The sequence below is a fragment of the Dasypus novemcinctus genome, chromosome 21, assembly GCF_030445035.2.
Source record: "Dasypus novemcinctus isolate mDasNov1 chromosome 21, mDasNov1.1.hap2, whole genome shotgun sequence".
In the NCBI taxonomy this organism is placed as follows: domain Eukaryota; kingdom Metazoa; phylum Chordata; class Mammalia; order Cingulata; family Dasypodidae; genus Dasypus; species Dasypus novemcinctus.
This window is the reverse complement of record NC_080693.1, coordinates 48,040,606-48,054,736: the sequence shown is the minus strand read 5'-3', so window position 1 is coordinate 48,054,736 and position 14,131 is coordinate 48,040,606. Positions and strand designations below refer to the sequence as shown.

Genomic DNA, 14,131 nt, shown 5'->3' with positions numbered 1-14,131 from the left:
GCTTCATAATCCATTCCCCTGTTCTCCTGAATTTCACTCTTTCTGGGGTTCCTTTTAAAAAGGCAGAGCTTCCGAAGGGGGTAGCATTCTGGAAACAGTGTGGGTGTGTGGGTGTTTTCTGTACCTAAGGGAGGGGAACCAGAGAGCAAGCAGCATCTCCCGGCCCCTTGGATTGCATTTAGATGTTTCCTGCGGTGTTTACATTCCCGCTGTCACCTGTGATTAGAGGCAGTTAACCTGGGCTGCCTGCCTCTCCTCTTGGAGGAGGCAAGCTGACTTGAAAGAGAGGAAGGAGTGAGCAGGGATCATTACGGGAGTGAGAGAAAGAGGGGGTACTCCCCTGAACACGCCTGGTTATCCTGCTCCTCACGCCTCCATCTACTGCATCCTCAAAATGGGATAACTGAGACTGATTGAAACTGTGATGTCCAGTGGTGTGTAGCTGGGAAGGGGAGAGATGGGGAGCACGTGGGAGCTGGGGAGTGGGGAGAAGGCAGGAGGGAAAGAAGAGCAAGCATATGGCTGTAGCAGAGCGATGGATTTGTCTGTTGCATTGCTTCAAGGGACCACTGGGAGGAGGAAGGTGGTGACTGTGATGAACCATCCTTAATTATCCTTCATCATCGTCTGCTTTGTGTCAGTCTGGCTTTATGGTTTCCAAAGCACCCCTTCCATGTACATCATCTAATTTGACCTTCACAGTGGCCCCAGGAAGGTGGTAAGGACTTTTGGAAAGTCACTCAACTTTATGCCTTAGTTTGTTCATCTGTAAAATGGAGATAATGGTAATCCCTCCCTATGGTTTTGTTGGGGAATGCACTGTGTTTGAAAAGCATCCAAAAGCCTGCCAAGCCCATCATCCACAGTGACGCATGTTAGTGCTTATTATCATTACTGTTATCACCACCTAGTTTTGCTGATGAGATCACTGAAGCTAAGAAAGGATAGGTCAGGAAGCACCCAAGGTCAGAGCAGGGACTCAAACTGCTGATACCAAATCTTTGTTTCTGTTGGCTCCAGATGGGGCTGGGTTTATTAAGAGTGTTTCATCTAATTATAATCAGGGTAGGCTAGCCCTGACTGAATGCGGATTTGCTTGGTACAGTTCAGAATCCTGGAAGGTTGCTGTTAATCTTTTTGAATATCAATGAATGAAAGACATTTTTTGCTCTCCTGCTGTGTGTCAGGCTTGTGCTTCCATATGTATCATCTCATTTAACCCTCACAGCCACGTAGGAAAAGAGCTGTGACATCTGAGAACCTGAGAGGGCCAGGGACTTGTCCAGGGTCACAGAGCTGGTAACTGACCGAGGTGGGCTTCACTCTCAGAACACGGGGCATCCAGGCATAGCCCCAGATGACGTACCAGTAAGAGTTCTCTCTTCTTTCTAGCCCAGATCCCTCCCACTATGGGCGAAACCTCTTCCTTTTCCCAAAGGGGTGAAAGATCAGGAGACACTGGGCACAGTAATCGGTGGACTTCCCTCTGCCTCTCGGTCAGGGACGCACTGCCTGGAGTGAGGTGGGGGAGGTGCTCAGAGTGGCTTCATGGACCCCCATCGCTCACTCGTCCTCAGCAGGACTTCTGCTGGGCGTTGGTAGAAGAGTAGGCAGAGGCCCTGGCAGCACCTGCCCAAACATCCTTCTGCCCTGCCAGGGCTGAAGGGAGCTGTCGTGGATGCGGGAGCAGCCACAGAATTTACAGCCCACAGTAAAGTGGAACTGTGGGGCCCCTTATTCCAAAACGAAACATTTCCAGGTAGTGACAGCAGAGCCTTAAGCCAAACATGGGGCCCTTCCAAGTGCTGGGCCCTCGGCGACTGGCCTCGAGAGGCTGCAGCCTGCAGGAGCCGCCGCCCCTGCTGCTGGGCAGGAGAAGAGAAGGCAGTGAGAAAGGTGTGCCAAGACGCCTCAGAAAGAAGGACCTGGCAGCTGCCCTCCCCTGACCTCTGGGTTTTCCCACGGCACAGGAATTTCTTTCTGTGTAGGTGGGGAGTTTTGGCCCATACACCTTTTCTAATCCCTCAAAACGCTCTCTGGGGAAACGGACTTTGGCCCAGTGGTTAGGGCGTCCGTCTACCATATGGGAGGCCCGCGGTTCAAACCCTGGGCCTCCTTGACCCGTGTGGAGCTGGCCATGTGCAGCGCTGATGCGCGCAAGGAGTGCCGTGCCACGCAAGGGTGTCCCCCGCGTGGGGGAGCCCCATGCGCAAGGAGTGCGCCCGTGAGGAAAGCCGCCCAGCGTGAAAAGAAAGAGCAGCCTGCCCAGGAATGGCGCCGCCCACACTTCCCGTGCCGCTGACGACAACAGAAGCGGACAAAGAAACAAGACGCAGCAAACAGACACCAAGAACAGACAACCGGTGGGGGGGGAGGAATTAAATAAATAAATAAATAAATCTTTAAAAAAAAAAAAAAAACGCTCTCTGAAATGGGTGCTAAAGCTGAGAAGAATAATACTTCAGGGAGTCAGAGCATATAGGGGAGTTAAAAAACATGATGTTTTAAAAAAAAAAAAAGAACCTATCCCACGCGTGAATCATCAGTGTGGAATGAGCGGGCTGCTGCATCTATGGCCTGATGGAAGTGTGCATTTGGAATTGGGCATTAAGCACAGGAAAATAAAATCCTCCTGCAGTCACCTGGCCCAACTTACCTGCACCTCCTTGGCTTCCTGATTTCCATGATCTTATCAAAAAGAAAGTGCTGTGGCAGCAGCACTTGAGGACACCTCCAAGTCTGGCAGTGCCTCGAGCTTCCTTCTTGAAGAGGCCAGGCCCTAGTCCCTGAGGTGCTGGCACAGCACACTTCTCAGCAAACCTCTAAACCAGCCCTGCTGGGCCGCCTGCGGACGTCCCTCCATCCTCAACCCCAGGCGTTTTGAAGACTCTCTGGGCAGTCCATGGTGCTGTGACACAGCTGCTGTGCAGGGAAAACCCCAAGGCCTGGGCCTGGCTCCTGGGACCCACTCAGGCCGGGGAAGACCCTCTGGCTGCCCTTCCCATTATCAGCTAGAGGCCACACCTGAGTTTCCGCTCCATGCTCCATGGTCGCCACCCCCGGCCCTGGTCCTCTGTGGGGCAAAGATGGCCTTCGGTGTCATCTGCTTGGCACCTTGGCTCTTCTTGTGCACAAAGGCACAGCCTGTATTTCTTCTCCTGTTACGTTTGTCCTTCACCTCAGCACCGTGGGGAAGAACCCCAGGGACAGGAGACCGTGAGCCCTCCGCAGGAGTGAGTGGAGGGGTGGGGGTCCGTGTCCTCCACCTTGGAAGCAGACAGAGGGGTCGCTTCAGTGTCTGACTCCCATGGCTAGAACCCCAGAAGTGCAGCTTTCTCCCACCTTTCTCCTGAGAGTGTGGAGCACCCTGCAGCCTCTGCTGCTCCCTTGATGCCTCACCTGGGGCACATCTCCCCCCCTCTCTGAGCATCTCACGTTACTTTCTGTAAAATCAGGTGCTAGGATTGATGAGCTCCAGGACCCGCAGTACAGCTTTTTAACTGAGATTGTCCACAAGTAATTCCCTCTTTTAAAATGGCCAGGGACGCATTCGTCATAGATTGGGTTCCCTGGGAGCGCATGTGAAGCTGGGCACTGGCGTGCAGGTTTCTGGGGGTGCTCTCAGCAGCAGCAGGTGGAGGAGGAAGTGGGCACGGGATGCCCTGGGAGGGTCTGTCGATAGGGTGGCCCTTCAGAGCAGACCGGCTGGGCGAGAGGGCCGGGCTTTAGGCCCTTTTGTTCGTCAGTCATTGGATGCACCCTACCCCAGGAAAGGGTGTGACCTTGGGCTTCATGGGGGAGATCCTGGAGGGGCCCGACAGCTGGGGACAGTCACCCAGCAGCACCCGAGCCGCTGGAGAAGACCTTCCTGCAGGAGGATCTGGGTGTCACAGCCCAGCACCCACGGTGGGGTGGTAGTGGGTTCTGTGGCTGTCTAACCAGGTCGTGCTAACACCCTCAGAAGCAACAGCCCAGGCTTCCTGGCACTCACATACGCAGGACCTGGCACACTATTGCTTCTTGAGGACAGGCGCTCCCAGGTGAGTGGAGGGGCCCAGAGCCGCACGCTAGTCGGGCGGAGCCTGCCTGCCAGAGCTCCACTAGGCAGTAGTTAGAGACGGGAGTCGGGAGTTTAGGGACTTGTGCACTTCCGTCACTGTTAGGTCTGCTCCACGCCAGCCTTTCCCGCTGGACTGCTGCGTGCTCCATTCCAGATGGAGAAACTCAGGCAGTAAAACTTTAGACTGCCGCCTGGCTGGTTCAGGCTGCCCAGCAAGAAGGAATCGAGTCGCTGGTAGGAGCTGGGGCTCTCCATGGCCTATCCCATCACTTTCATTGTATGGTTTTCCATGAGGTTATCTGTGCCCAAAGGGAGAGAGAGCGGTGGCTTTCCAATTTTGTCAGTCATTTCATTTACTCTTTTTCTCTAAAAGTTGTTTGAGGTGGTCTGAAAAAATATTGGGCTGATCATCAAAGGATTTATTCATTGGGGGAAAGTTTGTTGCCTCCTCCTTGCAGAACTCAGATAAGCTCTTGAATTCAGCATTAGGTGCTGATCCCACAGTGGGGCTGGAAGGGGGAGAGGTGGGAGGAAGATGCTGCAAGGTACCATCCTGGTTCCCTCCTTTGTTGGCAGGGGACTGGGGAGGGCAGGAGGGCTCTGTCTTCCCTCTTCCCACAGCCATGGTCCCCTCTGAGGAGGTAGACCACCGGGTGTTGGTTGCTGAAATACGTCTCACACTCACTACCTTTTGGAGGAACGGAGCCTCCTCTGCTTTCCACGCTCCACACCCCCAAATGGATGTCACTTTAGAGGAACCTCGACTGTCCCTCCCTCTGACTCAGGGCCCTGGGTGCCTCTGAGCCAGCAGGGGAGAGCTGGATGGGTGGGGGCCCAGTGGAAAATGAGCGGGGTGTCTTTGAAGCTTCTGGGATGGGATGGCCTGGCAAGGGTCAGCCGGCGAGGGGATGGTTTCTGGCAGAGTGCAGAGGAGAGGGCTTAGGGCACCGCCCTCCCCACTCCCCATGGCTCCGTTACCCAGCAGGCCTGTTTGTTCCAGAACATTGCCAGAGGTGAAGGAACAGGACCCACGGAGAGAAAAATAAAGATTAGTGTGATGGATGACTCCTCTCCCAACGGTTAGCAGGCGCTCATTAAGTGCAGTGCTAATGGTTTTTGGAGACATATAGCAGCTCGGAGACTCAGCCCCAGGCCCCCTCCCGAGGATCCAAGACCCCCAGGCAGCCCTGTCCCCTACACCACCTTCAGTGGAGGGATGGTTTTGTGAACCCCAGAGAGGACTGTCACCAGGAGGGCCTGGGTGGAGGGTCCTCACTTTGGGTGGCTGTGCCTTATTTGGAGCTTCTGGCCTGGGATGGCACGGGGCAGGTGGGCCAGCCAGGGAGGGGAGCTCACGCAGACCCACCCTCCCACAGCGGGCCGGAGAGCTTGGCTTCTCCACGGAGCTTGCACAGCATCTCGTCCCCCACGCGCAGTTGGCCGAGGTTGAGTATCTCAGTAATTTATGTAATTGGTTTATTTGTTAAAAGGGTGCCAGTAAAATGTCGCTGGAGTTGTGATGGACGATAATGCTTTTCTAAGGGGAAAAAACAGCCCTTAATACCCTACCTGCCAGACACTCACTTTTGAAATTGACCTCTGAAGTCCTGATTGACTCTTTTATGTAAAGATGATTAAGAATCACGGGACAGCTGTTTGTGGGTGCCTGTTTCCCCAGAAACAGGCTTCTTTTTGTTCTATCAGCATTAAACTTTTAAAAAAAAAGAAAAGGGAAGGGCATTGCTTCATCTATTGCTGTGGATATGAAAGATAATTTTGCCCTTCTTCCCAATTAGATTCTAACATTCTACTTTATGTACCTAGAAGGGAAGGTTGGACTCCACAACCTGGAGACATGACCTTGTGGGATGGAGAAGAAGGGGTTTGGCAAAGAGGATAAGCCCCTCTGGGTGGGGAGGGGCACATCCTAAGAGAAGGGATGGAGTAGAAAGCCTAATACAGGTGTGTGCTGACCCTTGTGTGACAGGAGGGCACCTGCCATTGTTGTCTGTGGTCCCGGCTGGAGTTAGGCCCTTTGTGTTTTCCCCACCACTCACGGCTGTGCTGAGCACCCATGGCACCCTCCTCTGAGGGGGTTACTGGAAGCCTGGAAGCCAAGAACTGAACGTGATGCTGCACCTGATCAGTTGGAAGCCAGGTGACGTGAAAGCTGGTCTGTCATAGGCCACTTACAGCAAGCGAGGAGTGCTCTGGGCCTCACGGAACAGTTCAGTAGTCCCTGGCCACCAAAATGCAAATCGGGCTCTCTTATGCAAGTCAAGTTCACAGTAGGTGATGAATGATAATCTTGTTCTCTGCTCTATAGACTTCCCAGAGGGGACGGGGACCCTTGAGGGGCGGGGGGAAGACTACTGTTTTAAGAAAGACATGGCACACCAGGACTCCAGAAGAGAACTGAGTCTCCTCCAGTCCAGCCTGGATAAAAGAGGCCTAGAGACATTGGGGGAGGAGGGCATTAATTGCTACTTTTGAGTATTTGAAGAGATTCCATTGACAGAGTCATGGGCGGGCTTAAAGTTGAGCACACTTCAGCCCAGAATGAGGAAGAATGGCCACGTCCAGAGGTGGCATGAAGGGGCAGTTGCTTGCCTCGTGGGGAAGAGCCTGGATGCCCAGCACCCAAGGTTCTGTGCTTCTACAGGGTCCGTTCTAAAGCAGGGACCACAGGGGTGGGTGTGCTTCTGTGTGCTCATGCCCCAATGCCATGAGCATGTGCCCACCTGCCTCCAGCCTCCACCTTCCCTGGCTGTGCTTTGCCCATCAGCCATGTGACCTGGGCCCCCCACCCCCAGCAAATTGCCCTCCAGGCTTGGCCAGTCACTGACCCATGCCAAGCTCTCTTGCAGAGCCTGCGAGGAGCCCGTGAGGCAATGGAGGGCTGCGGAGTCACCCCGAGCCCTTTTCAGAGACCAGCCCCAGAGCTGTCGGCACATTTTATTTTGTCATTAAATAAACACCATTAGCCTTCCCGAGAAATTGGCGCAAACATGACCTCACAAATAACCAATTAAAAGGGCAGGGTTGAAGGGGACTGTGAACTTGAAAACATGTAGAGGAGGCCATTAGAGATTCCCGTAAGATATCCCTCCCCTGGCAACATCGATCTGGGACCTTAATTTTATTTCTGACAGGAAAGCAAGGAGTGCGCTTTCATTTTTTTCCCCCTGAGCTAACTACATTCCAGAAGCGCCCATTCCGGCGCTGTCTCTTGAGATATTAATCAGTGCAGCAGCTTGGTTTCTGTTCACCTGCCTTTCTTGGTAGACATGGCCCTCTACTCCCTAGCAACCCAGCTGGTGGGGTGTGGGCGTAGGACAGGGCTGCCCAGGGCAAGAGGGAGCCTGTGAAGCTGGGGGAGTTTGGCACCCCTGCATGAGAGGCATTCTCTTTAGCCCAAGTATAAACCTTAAACTTCTTTCCTTGGGAATGAAAGCCCTGGCACCAAAAGGGTGGTGAGCTAATAGGCTTTCCTGCCTCCCTCCCAGCTGCAGCCCACGGGGTTGGAAAGGGAGTGGGCCCGGGTCAGCAACTTCATTGACCCAGAAATAGATTTGTGTAGGAGGGACAATGAGGCCTTTGTTCGATCAGTTCCCCACAGAGGCCCAGGCTCTGGGCTGTCACAGCACGTTTTAAGAGCTCCGCGAGGGCAGAGTCTGGGAGCTCGGAGAGAAGTGAGCCTTCTGCTTGGTGACTGGCTTAAAAGCACCCCGTTCCCAGCATCACCGTGCTGGGAGGGGCTTTAGAGGGCCTCCAGGACTGGGTCAGGGGGCTCCGAAAGCCCTGGGTAGCTGCCTCCCCAGTTCTGAAGCAGCTCTGGACTTTGGCTTCTGTTTGGAGCCTTGCTGGTGGGAGGGCAGGTGCTAGCCTGGCGCTCTCTCTGCCCATCAGCACGGCATGTTGGAAAGAGCCAGAGTTTTTGAGTTGGACTTATTTGGTTTCTGATCCCAGCTTACCCGTCGGTGTGATTTCAGGCAAATTACTGAATGGCCTCGAGCCCTGTCTTGCTCTCTTGTGGAGGTCAGACACCCAGACCCTGAGTTAACCGAGACAGCAGGTAGAGGGCCCACAGCGAGCAATAAGGGCTCTGCAAACTTCAGTTCTTTCCCTCTCCGCTTAAATAAGTCCCCATTGGTTTCACTTCTTTAGGGCAAACTAAAAATAGTATTTGAATTTTTAGGACTCTAATCTTGAAATTTTCTTCCCCCTTTGGATATCTTTTCCCTCTCCTGCCCACGCACAACTCTAGGCTTGCCTGTGTATAGAATGTTTTGGAAAGTATACCCACCAGACTGGTAACAGAGAGGCAGGATGGCATAGTGGTTAAGGGGACATGCTCTGGAGCCAGGCAGCTGGTGTTGGAATCTAAGCTCTGTCCCTTAATAGCTGGGCGACCGTGGGCAAATCGCTTATCCTCTCTGTGACACAGATTCCTTATCGGTAAACTAGGAATGAATGATGACTTCCGGTTAGCCTGAGGCTTAACTCTGTTAAGTGTCAGGGGCTTGGAACAGTCTCTGGCCATAGGAAACTCTCAAATGTTTTCTGCATATGTATGTACATAAATAAAAAACAAGTGTTTTTATTTATGGTACAGAGATAAGGGAAAGCTTTTTTGCTATATACTCATTTACCTTTGGCATATTGAACCAGGCACACTTGTTACCTATCCAGACATGTACTTTTTTTAGTGTAAATTTTAAAAATTCGTTCCATTATGTTGTAGTAATTTGACATGAAAGAAAATTTTCAAAAGAAAATTCTCGATGCTCCCAGCACCCTAACTCGCTCCTCTTTTGCCTCATTCCTGACAGATGCACACGGATTTTCAGAGTTGGTTGTGATTACAGTCCTCGGGATTAGCTGGTGTGTGCCTCACGTGGGCCCGTGCTTATGGGGTGAGGAATGGCCCTGCCTAGGACTTGTTTTCCATTCTGTCACTGAGGGGGACTGGGGAGCCCCCCCCCCCCAGACGTGATTATCTGCAGCCGAGACTCCTTTCCCTTGCGGTCGTGTCTGTCCATAAACTGAGTCAGATAGATAGATGAGGGTTTTCTAGTAGGTTCTGCTCTTCCCAGGCACTGCTATAATTAGAATGGCCGGACTGGCCCCGGTCTGCAGAGCAGCCTGGTTTGTTCAAGTTCTTCTGAGACCAGAGAGGGAAGAGGGCAGAGGGGGAGGCCCTGGGATGCAGAACTGGCACTCCTCCGCCCCAGAGGTTCAGTGTGCTTTGTAATTGAAGACGAAAAATGTGAAAAGCGTTTTCCTAACCCAAGTTAGGATAAATAGACTCGCAGGGCCTTACACAGTGCAGCCAATGCACAGTCCCCCTCCGTGTCCCCATTGCTTTTTATAGCTTAAGAGCCTAGTCGGGCCGAGTGAATGGGCCTTCTGAGGTGGGGGAACTTGGGGCAAAGGGGTGACAGCTGAGGTCTGAAGTCATGCTACTGGGTTCATATTCTCAGCCGTGAGACCCAGGGCACATTGTTAAATTTATCTGAACCTCAGTTTTCTCATCTGTTAAATGGGGTTAATGTTATTAACTCGTGGACTTGGGAGATGTAAATGAAATAAGCCATCTCTGTGAAGCATCTGGCACTTGGGAGACTCCCTGCAAATCTTCGCTTTACTGTTAGCATATTAACCATTCTTTTACTACTAATAAGAATACAGATACTACCTCTGCTTGGGGAATGAAGGCTCAGGCTTGCTGACTTGAGAGAAGGTTAACCCCTGAATGCGGTCAAGTGCTCCAGGATGAAGGTGAAGCATTGCTCCCTCTTGAACTTGTCCCCTGGCTTGCTGCAGGCCTGCTGGCTGAATGTGGCTTTTCTTCTCCCCAGGCTCCTGTTCCCATCAAGCTGCTCCTTTGGTAAAAGTATATACAGGAGAAACTGGAGAAAAGACTTCACCTGAGAACATGGCCCGCAAATCATGACAGTTCAGAAGTCTTCCCTAAATCTGATTTAGCCAAAAACCCTGAAATTGCACAAAAACAATGACCTTAGAGTGCTAAAGACTTTTTTCTTCCAGGAGAGAGGGACACTTGAAAAACTGAGGTTTAGTGTTTGATTTAGTGGCCTCTAGGTTTCAGTTATATATTTATAAGCCAAAGAATAACCAACACACTTAGCAGCTGTTAGAAGTGCCAACCCCCATACAAACCACAGTTGCTGGACCAATTTTCCCAGCTGGGTCATTCAGTTTGGCTCTTTAGGGAAGTAACACTCGGGTAAAAAAAAAAAAAAATCTGGAGTGCTCTAATGTATGACAAGACAAATCTTGTCATCTTGACGTACCTGCTCCTATTTCCATCCTGGAAAAAAATTAAGAAAACACAGCAAGACAACCTCTAACTTCAAAAGCTGCCACACAGATGTCTTGGTATCTTTAAGTTGTCCAAGAAACCCTTTCAGGCAGGACCATTTGCCAAATTCAATCCTAGAGTGAGTTTGAGTGAAATTAATGCAGTTGAGAGTGAAAATGGAAACACCTGCAGGTCTCAGGTTGTAGGACGCCAGTGGACACAGCAGTAATTAATAATTACAGCGCCACGTGGCTGTGCTTCTCTTCATTCTCAGGTTTGGTTGGCAGACCCAACAGTGTATAAAATAACTACCGTGATGTTAGTGTGATCAAAGATGTGTGCCTTTGGGCAGGCCTTACAAATTTGAGATCCCCTCCCAACTTGCCACCCCATCTTGAGACTAGGAAGTAACTGGCAGCACCTCTCTCCCCGGGGTGTCCTTAACGTCGGTGCCTCTGCCCCGGATCTGTAAGGTACCCAGTGCCGATGCCCTGCTGATATCCCGGCAGGCCGGCCGGTTCATGGATGATTCATGACTCCGATTTCCGCTGTCACTGGAGGTGACATCATCTGGACCCAGAACAGACACAGAAGCAACTGTGGCCCCTGTTTTATGTGTCTCTCATCCCCCCTGGGCTCTCTCCACCCCTGCTGCTGTGTTCACTGAGTAGGAATGGTGATGGCCTTTGGGAGCCGGTTAGAAAAATCTCTCCATGCTATTGTGGCTGCCTTCCTCAAAGGCCACCTCTTCCCTTATTTCCTTATTTCCTGCTAGCTGGAATTTTGATTTCACTGACAACCTCAAGAGCTGCTCAGCGCTACGGCCACCCTACGTTTCCGCACTTAGAGACAGGGTTGGTCAGGAAGGAAGGGCTGGGTGAGACCCACTAACCCGCAGCCCAGCGTTGGACACGCCATATGATGAATGATTGTTTTCCCATCAGAGGTTTGGACTAGATCTGTGGTTTCAACCCATTACACATTAGAGTCACCTTGGGAGTTGTTAAAAACCTAACCAATGCCTGGGTCGTCCCACCCAGATGAGTCAAGTAAGACCCAAGATGCAGGTGGAGACGGTTTTGGGTTTCTCCAGCTGACGCTGATCTCTAATCAGGACTGGGAACCCCTGGGTCAGATGCTCTCCAGCTCTAAAACCCACCGTATGGTGCCTGTTGTGTGGACCATGGCCCTCCGACCCTGGCCTGCAGCTGGGTGTGCCCTGGAGTGCGAACTCAAGAGGGTGAGTGGCTCTCAGTGGCCAGTGGGGAGTGGGAGGTATGACGACCTACTGCTGGTTGTGCTGGTTAAGAGCCCAGTTAACCCTCACCAAAAGCCCTTTGCTGACTTCCTGCTGCCGTTAGGATGGGGTGACCACGCTCTGGTCTGCAGGAGTCTGGTTTAGTCCCTGCCTCCCCTCCAGCTCATGCCACGCTCCTGCAGCGGCCCTGGCCTCCCCCGAGTCTTGTCCTTCAGTGCCCACCCAGGCTCTCCCCACGCGCTGTTCCTTGTGCTGCCAGGAACAGTCTTGGTCCTGCTCCCGACCAGTTCCTACTCATCTTCAATGTCCCTTCCTTGGGGAAATCTTCCTGAGCCCCTGGACTACGTCAGATCCATGGGTCACCTTGCTCAGATCTTGTAATTTTCCTTTATGGCACTTGTCAGCTCTCGAGCATGTTGTTTGTTTACTTGCTTATTTGTCTTCTCCCCCCTCGTGGAGCACAGGCATTGTTGGTTTTGTTCACTCTTCTATCCCCAGTACCTCGCAAATAGTAATGTTTGATTAATATTTGAGAAGGAGATTGGACGGGCAGATGGACGGCTGGAATTAGCCCCGGCACTGCGGCTGAGCTACAGGAAAAAGAAAAGCCCACTCCTCACCTGGGGCTCCACTGGCTAAAAACTGAGTAAGGTTTGCCCTGACCTGCCCCATCCGGGCTTCCTTTGTGCTCCTCTTTCCTACTGGCTTGTGACATCCTCTAGCACAAGGGAGGCCCAGGGGCTTTGTCTGGAGGACAGTGTGGGAGTTACATGTGTTTTCTAAAGTCTTTGGAGAACTAAAGAGATGGTTCCAGAATGTTCTTGCTATTCTGGTACCTAAGGAAAGAACAGCTACCCAACCAACTAATGAGGGTTCTTTCTTTAAAAAAAAAAACAAAAAACCTTTCTTGGTGTCATAGCTGCCCTTCACGGCTTATTTGGAAGAAAGACTAGAACTATTGCTTTAACTTAAAATAACAAAAACAAAACACAGCTCAGTCCTGCATGCCGACCTCTGACTGTTGACACCTGGTTGCAGGCCTGGTGGGCTAAGGTGAAGGTGTGCCTTACCCAGGGATACCAGGGGCTTAAAATACTATGCACTTGGTTCTCAGTGGCCAGGTAGGAAGGTGTGTGTGTGCAGATAGATTCCTACGTTTCCTCCCCATTTCCCAAATCACTGGGCTTGGCATCTTAAGTCTGCTTTTAATTAAGTTGATTCATTTGCCCTGGAAGGAGATTCCTGATTCAGCTAGTATATTTATGTATAAACTACTCTGGAAACACCTGGTAATTTTTCTGAGTGACAAAGGAAATATAGTCTGAAAATTATGGTTTTATTTGCTCCCTCCCCCATGCTGTCTTACCTTTAAAAAAAGAAATGGATGATATTTACAAAAGAAGCTTTGTATTTTGCCCACAGTACTAATCCTGTTTTACTACACAAGTAGGTGTATCAATAATACCTAATAATTTCCCTTTATGTATTTTTAGAACCCTAGATCTTAATGGACAATTGAATTATTCCTTGGCAAATAGGAAATCATCTAATTGCATGTTTTTACTTATTATGAATTTGAGGTAGGCTCCAGAAGAGACTGGTGAGCATATATAAAAAGTCAGAATCAACATCTTAATGACTTAATTTTTCTGAAATTAAAAGCTTTGTTGCCACTCTGTTAAATATCAGCTCGTGGGTGCTTGTGGCTGGCATGGGCCATAGGCTTCAGCTGGCTTTAAAAAACAAACTGGAGTCAAAAGATGTAAAGGATGAAAATAGAAAAGTAGGTACTTGTTCCTATTTTATTTTACTTTATTTTAGGGTTTTAGTTCCTTTATTGTGGGACTAATAAAAATCCCTTGGTAAAATAAAGAGTTGTGCCATTGCCTGGTCATTAGCAGAAATGTTGACTATTTTCCGGGTAGTACTGGTGACTTCCACAAAGTGGTTTGAGTCATAAATGGCACCTCCTGGATTCATTCCCTTTTCCTTTTATTATTATTATTATTATTTTTAAGTTCTTTAGCGAAATGTAGGGGGTAAGGCACTGCAGGTAACCTTGCAAATCTTGCTGCTTGCCAGGGCCGTAGCAGCTGGGGTGGGAAGAGGATAGCAGCTGTGGTTGTGTTATTAGTCATTCCATGAAGAAATTGATTTGATAAATAATAAAGCAGTGATATTAGCAACACATGCTTGCAGGTCAGATGACTTCAATGAAAGCCCCCAGTTAAGTGTGTGTAATGGTTTGACAATATATATGCCTCCTAGAAACATCCTATTTTAAAATGGAAATTGGACCGTTCATGCAATTCTTAGCAAATATGCCAAGACGATTACCAAAGGGAGCTTGAAAATCTGAAGGATGATCTTTCTATTTAATTTCACCTCTACCCTCCCCCTTTCAGACGATGCTTAAACTCACTTTGTTTCCCTGTCCTTGCCTTTTCATTTTGTTAACTGTTTTGATTTGTAAAATACTATGCCTCAC

At 50.4% G+C, this 14,131-nt stretch overlaps 1 protein-coding gene across 11 annotated transcripts in view; it reads left to right on the top strand.

Annotated features, from left to right (window-relative positions):
- MSI2 (musashi RNA binding protein 2) overlaps positions 1–14,131 on the top strand; it is a 398,131-nt gene that overhangs the window by 264,510 nt on the left and 119,490 nt on the right. The gene's annotated exons all lie outside the window — the stretch shown is intronic.